Source organism: Fukomys damarensis, unplaced genomic scaffold, assembly GCF_012274545.1.
Source record: "Fukomys damarensis isolate Sample0158 unplaced genomic scaffold, DMR_v1.0_HiC HiC_scaffold_18, whole genome shotgun sequence".
Taxonomy (NCBI): domain Eukaryota; kingdom Metazoa; phylum Chordata; class Mammalia; order Rodentia; family Bathyergidae; genus Fukomys; species Fukomys damarensis.
Window position 1 is genome coordinate 11,622,851 of NW_022900930.1, and position 13,109 is coordinate 11,635,959.

At 42.5% G+C, this 13,109-nt stretch overlaps 1 long non-coding RNA gene across 1 annotated transcript in view; it reads left to right on the forward strand.

Annotated features, from left to right (window-relative positions):
• The window catches only part of LOC104860686, a 21,944-nt gene extending 9,139 nt beyond the window's left edge, over positions 1-12,805 (forward strand). Inside the window, exons 2-3 of the long non-coding RNA XR_779765.1 lie at positions 9,813-9,928; positions 12,731-12,805. This is a non-coding gene — a long non-coding RNA (uncharacterized LOC104860686). The remainder of the gene's footprint in view (positions 1-9,812; positions 9,929-12,730) is intronic.
• Positions 12,806-13,109: the final 304 nt, after the last annotated feature.

The window sequence follows — 13,109 nt, forward strand, 5'->3', positions numbered from 1 at the left end:
CAAAAAAAAAAAAAAAAAAAAAAAAAAGAAAAAAGAAAAAAGAAATCAAGAAAGAAAGAAAAGATTGAAAATATGTTAATAAACATCTCAAAGCTAGAATGTTCTACCAAAAAGTAGAGGAAAGAATTGGGAGTTAGGAGGTTTAATTAAACACATGCACCTAATTTCTCTCACTCAGGAGACCCCCCACTAACACTAGGTAAAGGGATTTCTTCAAAGAGGGGCACCAGCACAGAAGAGCATTAGTATGAGGATGATGCAGCAAAATGTAGACTGAGTGATGACTCAGCACACCTGAGCAGCCTCTGAGCAGCCACTGAGCAGCCACCGTCTTAAGGCAGCGAGTGAAGAACAGTGGACAAGCCCAGTCGCATGGCGGCAGCTCCATGGGGTCCAGTGTTAGGTACTTCTGGATTGGAGGGAAGGTGACATTGCATTAAGGAGGATGTGGTGAAAGCTGATTGGAAAATTGTCCTTGGAGTCCTTCCTTTCCTTATCCTGCAGAGGAGCACCCTCTGTGTCGTGGCAGATGGCCCGAGTTTTCCACAGACACAGCTGAGGAGATTGGCGTCCTGCTCCAAAGAGAGAGATTATGTGTGGTATGTGACTTGGTTAAGCCAAGAGATCCCAAGTGTTTTCCCCAGCGAATCTGATCACCCCAGAGGAAAGACCTAAAGAAATGCATTACATTTGGGTTTTCTCGGAGAAGCAGCCCACTGAGGTCACTCAGTGGTCACAGGACAAATGCCCCAGCCTTCCCCAATCTCTCAGCTTCCAGCCACCTTTGTAGTAAGTACATCACTCTTACATATGAGCAAGGGACTTGGGGAATAAGAGGGTGCACCCGCTTCATTTAATCCCCTGGCCTCCAGCTTCCTCTAGGGTTTGACCAATGGAAAATAACAGCAAAAGAATGGTAGGCAAGAGGAGCGATGTCAAGACAGTTATTGGCCTGCCCTTCCTATTTTAGCAGATTTCTACTGGGGGCTAAGTCTGACTAGACTTTAATTCTTGTCAGGGAGGCTCCTCTCCTTCAGCTCTGGATCTCACCTGACTCCACTGACACTATCTCCTCATCTTGCTCATAGAGGTGGAGTTGAATCAGTAGGGGAAGTGATATTATGTGGGGAAAAGAAAAGTTCTGGAGCAATGAGTGATCTTTGTGAAAAAAATCCTATAATACCAGACTCCTATATCATATAGCACCTAAAAATCATTTCAGATTAATTTAAAAACACAATTTAAGATTAAGGGGCCTGTAAAACCTAATGAAGAAAATATAGAATAATGTTTATGGAGTTTAAGGAGTAGGAATATTTCCTTATAAAAAAAAGATTCTGCTGTTAAATCCAAGCTACCTAGGAGGCTGAGGCAGGAGGATTATAAGTTCCAAGTTAGCCTGTAGAACTTGGTAAGAATTTATCTCAAAAAAACACATATATTTTTAAGAATAAAAGGAAAAGATGGAAACAAAACTTTTGCAAATAAGGAGGGAAAGAGGGAAAGAAGGGTTGAAGGGAAGGGAGGGAAGGGGAATGAGAAAAAAAGAAGAATCAAGATATATTATGTACAGGTACAACTTCCCTATGATAAATGTGATCATCATACATATCAAAAGTGTACCTACAAAATTAATTAAAAGAAATGAAACATTTTTGAAGGGCCAAGGATGTAGCCCCTATGTTTAATCCTCAGTACCCCCAAAAAAGAAGTGAAAAGAAAAGAGAACAAATCATAAAATATGAATCTTTTTTTCACCGGAAGACATAATAAAGTTAGAAGACAAGGTATGGACCAGGAAAAGAGATTTGCAACATTTAAAACTAGCAAAGGGTTATGTCCAAAATTTATAAAGGATTCCTACAAATAATTTGTAAAAAGATAAACACATCCACAGAAACAGAGGCTAAATAGAGAAAGAGGCAAATCAGAGGAGAGGAAAATAGCAGGTAAGGATGTGGAAATCAGACTCACCTGCGCTCAGCATGCAAATTAAAGCCACAGCATGGTACCTTCCCTTGTGCTGGTAGAAATGTTGACAACAGCACCAGGGTGGAGAAATGGGATCTCACAGGTCTGCTAGACGGTGCAGGTATTTGGCAGTAGTTACAGAGCCAGAAGTTCTGCCACTAGCTGGAAGGGGGAATCTATTTTTGCGCTAAGAGACAGGTACTAGAATTTTATTGTAGGGCTTCCTAAAGAGCAAGAAACAAAGGAAACAGGATACATATCAATCAAATGGAAGGTGGATACATCATGATATCCTAATAAAATGAAATGCTTTCTGTCAATATGGTTAAAAATGAATCCACATAGAAAAATTTCTAAAAACAAAAGCTGAGGTGAGAAAACAAGTTATAGAAAGATGCTGGTGGAATATATGCTTTGCATGTGCAAGTCCAGGGGATTCAATCCCCAACCCTAAAGCACGCAAACAAGAATTTAATGTTCAAAAAAATACAAGTTTTTATGGGTATGTATACATATAGTAAAATGTGTAAGACTGAAAAATATTAAATTTAGGATAATAGCTACCTTTGGAATAAAAGTCAGGTGAGAAACCAGGACATATCAGGTGCACCGCTAAGATTTTATGGCAAAGAATAAAAAGGCTTAAGATAGAGCTGGGAATGGATACGTGTTTGTTTTATTGTTCTTAGAGTCTGTATATTAAAAGCACTTCATAATGAGAAAGTTTATGATCTTACTCAATCCTTAAAACGTCGCCTACTCCATGCTACATCAGCCAGATCCCTAGTGGAGAACTATGTACACACTGGGACCCCAGATTAACAGGTGCTCAACCTGTGACCGGTGCCTGGGACCTGTCAGGAGCCACAAACTAGGTCAGAAAAGAAACGGAGGAATGCACTAGGGGTGCCCAGCCCAGAGTCAGAGGCTCTCTGAGCTTTTCCGAGCAGTGGGGCATGCCGTCAGCACTTGGAGCACCAGCCTGGCAAGTGGTGGCCTGTCAGAGGTCACCTGGTATGCCGCAAAGGTTGCAAGGTCAGAGCTCTCCAGTTCTCGGCCTCACTGTCAACTGAGGGCAGCTCTGGTGACACAGATTCATCATGTAAAGAGTAATTTCCCTATGCACTGAGGTAGACAGAGACCTGCAAACGTATAGGCCTTGCTGAAAGTTGCAGTCTTCCCACTGCCTTTTGAGTCTCGATCCGTAGCCCTTGATGGGCTGACTTTGGCCAATTTCTAGGGACTGGTAGAAAAACAACCCCACAGCTCAATGGTCCCTGAATGTTTTAGCACCAGGGACTAGTTTTGTAGAAGATAATTTTTCCATGGACCTGGGCTTGTGGGAGTGGGGATATGCAATGGTTTCAGGTTAGATTCACATAAGAAGCATGGAGCCTAAATCCAGAGCATGCACAATTCACAGCAGGGTTTGCGCTCCTACGATAATCTAATGCCACAGCCAATAGGACAATAGGCCGAGCTCAGGCAGTAATAAGAGCCATGGAAAGCGGCTATAAATACAAATGAAGATTCCCTCACTCACCATACTGGTCGTTGGCCCAGTGGTTGCGACCCCTGCATAGCTATCTCTGTTGTCTCAATGGTTTTCAGACTCGCTGGAGACTTGGTCTTGATCTCAACCTCTGAATGTTGCGTCCAAGTGCAAGTTGAAGTGATCAATTGAAATTCACTGCAGTGAACCAGTAAATGGGCAAAGAGCTCATTTGTGACGCTAAGCACTGCTTCTCTCTAACGTGAGCAGTCAACAGCAAGCTCCTCATCACTTCTATTCCATTAAACATTGCAAATTAGAGTCCAAGGAGGAAGCTAATTTCCAATCAAACAGAAGAACTAAGGGGCCTGAAATCTGTTCCCTGGTTTTCACCCAGATGGCTGTGTGGGCACACGCTCCCAGGCAGCTCACCCACTTTAAAACAGAGCAGAACAAAACACATAAAAATAAACAAGTGACTCCATCCGGTGTCATGGGTTGCTTGGCTTTGTGACAGTCAGCCATGTTTTAAACAACTCGGGGCCTTGGTCGGGATGCTCTGAGAGTTCAGGTGTCCATTCAGGCTTTCGTCCTGGCTTGGGTCTTCTTGCCACAAGTGCCCAGGGAGGCTTGAAGCGCACTACAACCGTATGCACTGCCAAATGAGAGCACAGCATCCGCATTTCAGACCAGTGGATTCTGCTTGAATATAATATGTCTCATTAATCTCTCCCATCTGTTGTTTGTGTGCATGAGCAATTCTAAAGGGAAATATAAAGGACCGACACAGGATTTACCGCCTGGGCCTCTGAGTCCAAGCTTAAGATGTGTAAGGAGTTACAGTTCCTCCAGATGGGACACAGAGCTCTAGAAATTGGCTTTCCTCCTGTCACAGAGACATTTGTGAGAACTTCACTGTCTGCTGGGGCAGGACTCCCGTGGCCAGAAGCACACAGACACTGCCATGTCACCCCAGCCTGGCGTTGTCAGAAGTCAAAGGAAGAATAGGATTTCCAAGGCAGGAACGAAGGGCTGCCAGCTCTGTTATTCAGGCAATTTTTCTCTTCCCACTGCCATTGATGTCAGACCAATTCATCCCTCAGAATACCCGGTCCCAGATGGGATAGACAAAAGTCAGTGTCAGTTTTACTACTCAGAAAGAGTGCTATTTAAAGTGTTTGTGTGAAGAGATGCTAGTGTGAAACTGGCTGCCTTGAGGACTGGAGATTACTGACCATACCATCTTCCAAGCCCTACATTCCCAGCACCCCATAAAAAGCCAATCTGAGTCCCTCCGACACCCCCTAGACAGGGATAGCTAAGTGTGCTTATTAGTTCAACAAGTATTTGAAAGTCTAAGATATGACATGATGTACATTAGACACTGAGACATCAAATGGTAAATGAAACAGACTTAATTCCTACTCACCTAAATTATTTGGAGTTCTTACAGGTTTAATTTTGTCCCCCTAGAAATTCATATGTTATAGTCCCAGCTCTTAATAACGCAGAATGTGACCTTATTTGGTGATGGAATCACCATGAAGCTAAAATGAAGTCATTAGAGTGAGGCTTAATCCATTATGACTGGTGTCTTTATCAGAGGAAGACACTCAGAGACACATCTCTGGGAGAAGACTATGTGCAGATGAAAGCAGAGATAAGAGCGCACTTGTATAAGCAAAAAAAAAAAAAACCCTAAAAAACAAAAAAAGGTCAACCACCATAAGCTGGGGAGAGGCCCAAAGAGTTCCTCCCACACAGGCCTCAGCCAGAAGCAACCCTGCCCACACCTTGCTCTGGGACTCACCTCTGTACATAACTGTGAGGCAACGCATTTCTGCTGTTTAAGCCAACTCCTTCATTACAGAAGCCACAGCAAATTAAATACAAATGGCTGCTATGAAATAGTATCACTTAAAAATAAGGAATTCATGAAAAATGAGGATAAGCTTAGTTTATTTCCATTCTACTCTCTGAGGAATCCAGTTGCCAACAAACATGGTGGGCTTCTGTCCTTCCCAACAGTGAGGAATGAAGAACCCAAGACACAGCCCTGCCCAGCTGCCTCTGAAGCAACTGCAGCAAGAACAACCCCAAGAGAACTCCTCAGGATCTTGAGGAGTAAAGATTATTTGAATAAGAAACATGAGGAGGAAAGACCATTCTGAAAGCTTCTTGACTTATCTTGCCAATTTATTGTCTCAAACGTTTTCGAGAAAGCTTGGCTAGCTTCAAGGATACAGCATTTCTAAATCAGTATTTTTTTCACTTAAATTTTAAGCCTATCTAGGCTATTTATGAACTCTGTGATCTTGGACAAGTCTTGTCTCCTCTCTGGACCTCAGTTCATCTATTTGGAAAATGGGAATTTTGAGTATCTGGGTGCTCATCTGCTACTCTCTTCAGCTCAGCATTTGCAACTTGCCAATCACTGGTGCTGAATAGTCTGTGTAAGAATACTAATAGTTAAGATGTGAGTGCCCACTTTCACCAAGTTGTCTGTGCTACATTCTTAAATTAATACATTGTCTGGGTAACTTTTATAAGAAAAGTAAAAGCAAATGTCTTGATTATTTTGAAATCTCTCCATGTATCTAGACTCAGTGGAACAAAAGCAGCTGTTGTCACCAGAAAGCAAACCACTGTTTTCGGCAAAGTAGAGGGTGTCTCTAACATGGGTAGCCAGATCTGACCTGTGTGCTAAATGCACACAGAGGCAAACAGCCCTATGCAGTGAATGGGCTTGTGTTGCCTATTAGAAATCTCTCTTGAACAATCTTATGGAGAGCATTGACCAAAAGCCACTGGTATATAAGAAATACAATGTGTGATGTAATCACTGCTGATAAGTCCCCCCAGCCCAGACATAAGACTCCTAGAATACATTTCATATGAAAAATTGTCCCTAGAGTGCGGAAGTTTAGCCCATCATGGAAGCTTCTGGGTGTTAACGGAAGTAGAGGCCATGGACAGTCTGTAACTTCTTGGAGGAGGAGCTCACTAGAATTCCACCACTGGCCTAGGGAACCAAAATGGCCAGAGATGCCCCACAGCAGCTGCCTGTTCAAGGAGAGAATGTAATGGGCCCTAAAAGAAGGCCCCTTGAGTCTCTGCTGTAGAAATAAGGGAGACTGAGAAGAAATGTTGGGCCCAAGTGCAGCTTTTCAGTCACACATTTTTAACCTTCTCTTTGTGATAAAAGTACATCTAAAAATCACACAAGTGACAGTACTTTTAAAAATGAATCTAAGAAATATTTTTTTAAACCGGGAATGGTAGCACATTCCCATAAGTCCCAGTGCTCTAGGAGGCTGAAGGAAAGATTGCAAGTGTGAGCCAAGCCTGGGTGGCTCAGCAGGACTTTGTCTCAAAAATAAAAAATTTTAAAAAGAGCTGAAATGTACAAAAGTACCAGATTTGGTCCCCACTACCACCAAAAACTTAATATTTTTATTAAGCTAAAATAAAAACTTCAGTGTATATTCTCTTGCAAGAAAAGACCAATACTGGTTAAATTTGCATCTGTTGTTCATTATTGTGTGGTGCTGTTTACTTGTCTCTACCAACTAGTAAGTTTGTCTTAAATTTATCATTCTATACTCAAGGTAGAGGGGGTAATTGAAGCTAAAAATTCTTAGTAGCTAGGGCTGAAAGGAAAATTCTAGAGAATCCTGTCTGATTCCCAACCTTTACATCAAGGATACTGAGGTGTGGAAAGAAACTAAGTGATATGCCAAGATTGTAGTTGGTCACAGGCAGAGCTGCAGGAAAACCCAGAGCCTCTGACCCCAGGTCAGTGAGCAACTTCTAGAGGTCCTCAACCTCTTCTCCACAGTCCTCCGTGACTCTCCATGTGCCTGGCTTTTTATTTCTATCTTTTTTGCTTGACAGCTGGGGGCTGATCCCCTGCAAAAGGAAACATCTTTAAAGTTATGTATTCAACTGGATTTCAACCTGCCAAAGATTAAAACTAGACCCTTATCTTTCACTGTGCACTAAACTAAAATCCAAGTGGATTAAAGATCTAAATATTAAAAAAGAAACACTAAACTTGCTGGAAGATAAGTTAGGCACAACTCTTGAAGACATTGGCATAGGAAAAGAGTTTATGAACAAATCCTCAGTAGCACGGGAACTAGCAGAAAGAATCAACAATTGGGATCTCATCTTATTAAAAAGCTTCTGCACTGCAAAAGAAACCATCAACAGAACTAAAAGACAACCTACAATGTGGGAAAAAAATTTTACCAGCTGCTCCTCAGACAAAGGACTATTATCTAGAATATATAAAGAACTCAAAACAGCCCCCCCCAATATAAAGACCCAATTCAAAAATGGGCATCTGAAATGAACAGACATTTCCCAGACAAAGAAGTAAAAGCAGCAAGTAAATATATGAAAAGATGTTCCACATCACTGGTCATTCAAGAGATGCAGATGAAAACAACACTGAGATTCCACCTCACCCCACAAAGAATGGCTGCTATCAAGAAATCACACAATAACAAATGTTGGAGGGGATGTGGGGAGAACGGAACCCCTCTGCGTTGTTGGTGGGAGTGCAGACTGGTGCAACCACTATGAAAATCAATAAGGAGATACCTCAAAAAGCTGAGACTAGAGATTCCGTTTGACCAAGCCATCCCTCTGTTGGGTATCTTTCCAAAAGAATTAAAAGAATCAAATCACAGTGATATATGCACATCTATGTTTATAGTGGCACAGTTTGTAATAGCTAAAACTTGGAAACAGCCCATTTACCCATCAGTTGGAAACTGGATAAAGAAGATGTGGTTTTTCTATAAAATGGAATACTACTGAGCCATAAAGAATGAGAAATTAGATTCATTCATAGGAAAATGGATACGTATTGCGGATATACTCCTAAGTGAAATAAATAAGTCATACATATGTAAATACCAAATAGTTTCTCTGGTGTGAAAAACTATGATAGTACATAAGATCCTAATGAGATAATTGACAATGTGAAATAGGAAGAAAAGGGCTAAATGTGTAGGGAAAGTGGGAGGGGTAGGGGAAAGTTAATAAGGGTAAAGAAAAAATATGAGAAAATGAAAAAATGGAAATAAACTGTTTGTAAATGGAGAGAGTAGGGTGCTCACTTTGGCAGCATATATACTAAAATGGGGAGAGTAGAAAGAGGTGAAGGGAGGGCAGGCACAGGGGGAAAACTGAGAACCAAGACCTGTCATGTAAAGGTACAGGATCCCAATGATGAATGTAACTGTACTGTGTACCTAAAATGTACCAATAAACTCAATGAGAGAAGAAAAAAATAAAGTTATGTTTTCAAATCCAGAACCATCATTTTATGTTCCCAGGCTCATAACAAGACTTTGTCACTGACTGATACAACTGAACAACTTGAATCCCATCTACAAAACTCTATTCCTTAATGTCCCTTCTCCTGCCTTCTAAGGGAAGAGAGGGAATGCTCAGGAAGAAGAACAAAGATTCTATGTATACAGGAAAACACAGGATCCATCCCCTGGTCATCAAGGCCTGGCTGGAGCAGAGGAGAAGGTTGAGAACAGTGGTAAGGACACAGGCACCACTGAAGGGTCTCCCAGGTAGACAGCAGTTTCTCAAGGCGTGGACTGAAGGTCTAACCTCTACGAGTAAATCACTCAGATCAGTGGAGGTGGTGGGAGATCAGAGATGAGGCCGCTCTCATGTCTGGCCCATCACACTTTGTTGTTCTGTTCAGTAGACACTGATCATGTGAAGATTTTATGTCCTCAGTTCCAGCTCTTGAGCTATGACCCCAAAGTCCATGCCACACTCATGTAGTTTGGAGGAGGTAGTGATTTGAATCCATAGGCTGTGAGTCAATTTTGAAGGAGTAGATCACTTTGCTCATCAAGTTTGGGTCTTGTGAAACACTCAGCTTACATGCTTCACTGGGGCCTTAGTATTTTTCTCCCAACTCAATTTGTAACATGCAATTAGAGTAGAATGTTAGAATGTACACATTAGAATGGTACCTATATGTGTGAGGATCTCAAGAGGTCTGAATAGTAAGTATTTTCCCCAAATAATAAAGATACACAGCACAAATCCTCTCCCTATGGAATCCTTCCAAGAACAAGTTGAAGACTTAATACAGCAAAATCTTTTGTACTACTTGTCTTGAAGTTGTTTTCTCATTTTCTTAGCAGTTTACTTGCTGCCTCAAACCTCCTCTTAGTTTTTAGCTCTATTTCTTCTCTTTCAATTTTGCACCCCTCTCTCTGACTCTCTTTCTCTCTCTGTCTCTGTCTCACTCTCTCCCTCCCCTCTATCTGTCTGTCTGTCTATCTGTCCCTCCCTCTCTCTCTCTTCACAGATGTGGTGGTGGATTCAGATGCACGAGGTATGCAGAAGTAGGCAACGTCCTCACTGCCATGAAATCCTAGTTTCTGCTGAGCTCCATCTAAATAGAAGCACCCTAGGACAAAAATTGTAAGTGTATCCAGCAACTTGGCAAGGAATTAGCAGAAACCCAACATCATGAAGACTGCAGGGTCTGTGGCAGTGGCGATAGGAGTCACAAAATAGACTTAGCATCGAGGCCAGAGAGTGGAGGGAAGCAGTTCTCAGATGAACACTCAGATGACTTCTGCAGTCTTACTGAATTCAGTTCAGCACCCCAGGAGCTTTTGTGACAGACAGAGGCAGTGTGTCTATGTATTTTGCGATGTCTCTATGTATTTTCAGCCTTTTGCAGAATGGTAACTAGGGGCGCTTTGGGCCCAGTGACTAGAAGAACCCTGAGCTGAGTCTGTTGGAGCAGCTGTGATGGCTGCAGCCCTGCTCAGGTGGAGTCAGCCAGGGGCAGGCTGGAAGCAGAGTCTTACTGGGGAGGCTGTGGGTGCCTGGAGGCACAGCTCTGTGGAGCGGAAAGCAGGGATTCCAGTCAGGGTAGCAAGAGAACCCAAGGAGGCCATGGTCCAGAGGCCAATGCAGAGTGATGGGAGAAAGGCTGCCATAGAGGATTGTCTTAGGATATTCAGGCGCTCTACCAAAGGGAAGAGACTGATCTTGAAAGGGGCCTGGAATCCTCTAGTCAAGAAGGTGGAAAGATCCAGCATACCACGGGACTAGATAGTATTATGATCTCATTTTTCTTCAGATTCATGAGGATAAATTAATATCAAGTTTATCCATATAAAAAAGAGTTAATACAACCTCTCAAACTTTCACAGAAAAGAAATTTTCTCAATTTCTCTGTAAGCCACCGTTCACAATTTGGCATAAATATGACCATCAAAGAAGTAAATCATAAAAACAACAGGGGTGCAGTATGGAGGAGCTCATATGTAATCAGCACTCTGGGAGGCTGAGGCAGGGGGATCACAAGTTTGAACCCAGCTTGGGTAACCTAGTGACAGTGAAGAACCTGTCTCCAAATAAAAGAATAATAAAAATGGTTGGGGATATACTCAGTGGGAAAGCCCTAAATTCAATCCCCAATACTGCACCCCCAAGTAGTTATGTAAATCTTTGTGGGTACCATGAAAAATGCACTTTCTGCAGGCTAGTGATGCTCAGAATACTATCAAAAGGGATTTAAAGATTGGGCAATGTGTGGGGTGCAGTGTTTTCACTTTCTTCCCATTTAATATATGAACAGTAATCTCCTCGTATCCCCAGTGAATGCTCAAAACCGCATGTCCCCAAGTCCTACATGCACTGTGCGTTCTCCTATACATACTACACCTATACATGATTTAGATCTGAAATGTCTTGCCAGTCTTATTTTCTCAGAGGTGGGCTTTTGGAAGGTGTTTCACTCACGAGAGTAAATCTGTTGATGTGTTCATAGCTAACGGTGCTTTCAGGGGGTGAGAGCCCACTGGAGGAGGGATCACTGGAGGTGTGGCCTAGAAGGGTGGATTCCTGTCCTGGCTGCTCCCTTCCCCCTTTCTTTCCACTTGTTGGCTGCCACGTGGTGAGCGACTGTCCTCTGTCCAGTCCATCATTCCATATCTACCTCGGAGCCAGCTAAGGGCCTGAGCCCTTAAAACCATGAGCCAAATAAACCACGCCTTCTTTAAATTGCAGGTGTCAGGTACTTTGTCCTAGTGAGGGAAAAGTGATTAATACCCACGCATACTTATGATAAAGTTTAATTTGTATATTAGGCACAGGAAGAGACTAACATATATCTAATGACTAAATTGGTGTATCGCAACAATATACGTGTACTATAATAAAAGTTATTTAAACTTTAGGAATTGTTTATTTCTGGAATTTACCATTCAGTGTTTCCAGCTTAACCATGGGGAACAGCAGCTGTGGAGAAGGAGGCCAGCAGATAAAGAAGAACTGTTAAGTGTAGATGCAGATGCAGCAGACACTGGCTTTGCTTCTAGCTCACGTAGCCCGTGCACTGTGGAGCAGACCTGGGTGCAGAGCTGACCTTGAGACTTTCAGCAGGGTGATGTCACCTAAGTGCTGTAGATTCCACATATGGCCTTCTAGCGACACAGCAGAACACTGTCCTGTGAGGGGAAAGCAAGAGACAAAGGCCGATTCCCTCACAATAAGGCTCAGGGGGTTGACAAAACTGTCTTTGTACATGTACCATAAAAATCACAAATGCTAGCTGGGCATGGTGGTGCATGCCTGTGATCCCAACGCTATGGGAGGCTGAGGCAGGGCGATCACAAATTCAAACCCAGCCTGGCAACGCAGCAACCTAGTGAGACCCTGTCTCAAAATAAAACACAAAAAGGACAGGAGGTGCAGCTCAGTATGAAGGCCCAGAATTCAATCCCCAGAACCACAAAATAAAATAAAGCAAACACTTGTTGCACAAAAAAGAAAAAATTTAGAGTACTAAAACATCTAAATGTAAAATAAAAGATCTCAGTTTTCCAGTACTCTCCCTTCCCAAAGTAGATAATCCAGACCCCATGTGGACACTGTTTAAAAATGTGGTATGTATGGTTCTTTTCCAAGTACACAAAAGAACACACACACATACACACAGCAAAAAAATGTAATCATACCAAACATATGTAGGCATCTTGCTGCTTTCAATCCTATGAGTGGGATAGCTTGCTGGGTCAGCACCTAGGAGTCTCTCTCTCTCTCTCTCTCTCTCTCTCTCTCTCTCTCTCTCACACACACACACACACACACACACACATTTATTAATGGCTGTGTGGTTCATTCTTTCTATGTCTGGTCCCTATGTACTTAGCCTATCTTATACTAATAGACACTTCAGTTATTTTTTCTTTTTTTTTACTATTGCAGAGAATGCTGCCACAGGTATCTTCTAAAGACAACTTCAGATACTCATATGCTTTATTTCTATGAAGTTCCCCGACATGAAAATGCTGGATCAAAGGAGCCTAGGCGCGTTTGTGCTACTATACTAAGACACCTGATATCAGTAGTTATGGTCTGCATGTTCATCTCCTCCAGAACTCAAGTTGAAATTAATTGCCGGCGTAATTGTGCCTGGAGGTGGGGCATTTAGGGGGTGATTAAGCCCCGAAGGCTCCGTGCTCCTGAGCGGGCTTACTAAAAGGGTTTCCAGTTCTCCTTCTCCCCACTCAGCCCCCTTCTACTCTCTCCGTGGGAGAAATAGTTTCTCCCTAGTGGAGGAGGAGGCGTTCGAGACACTGTCTTG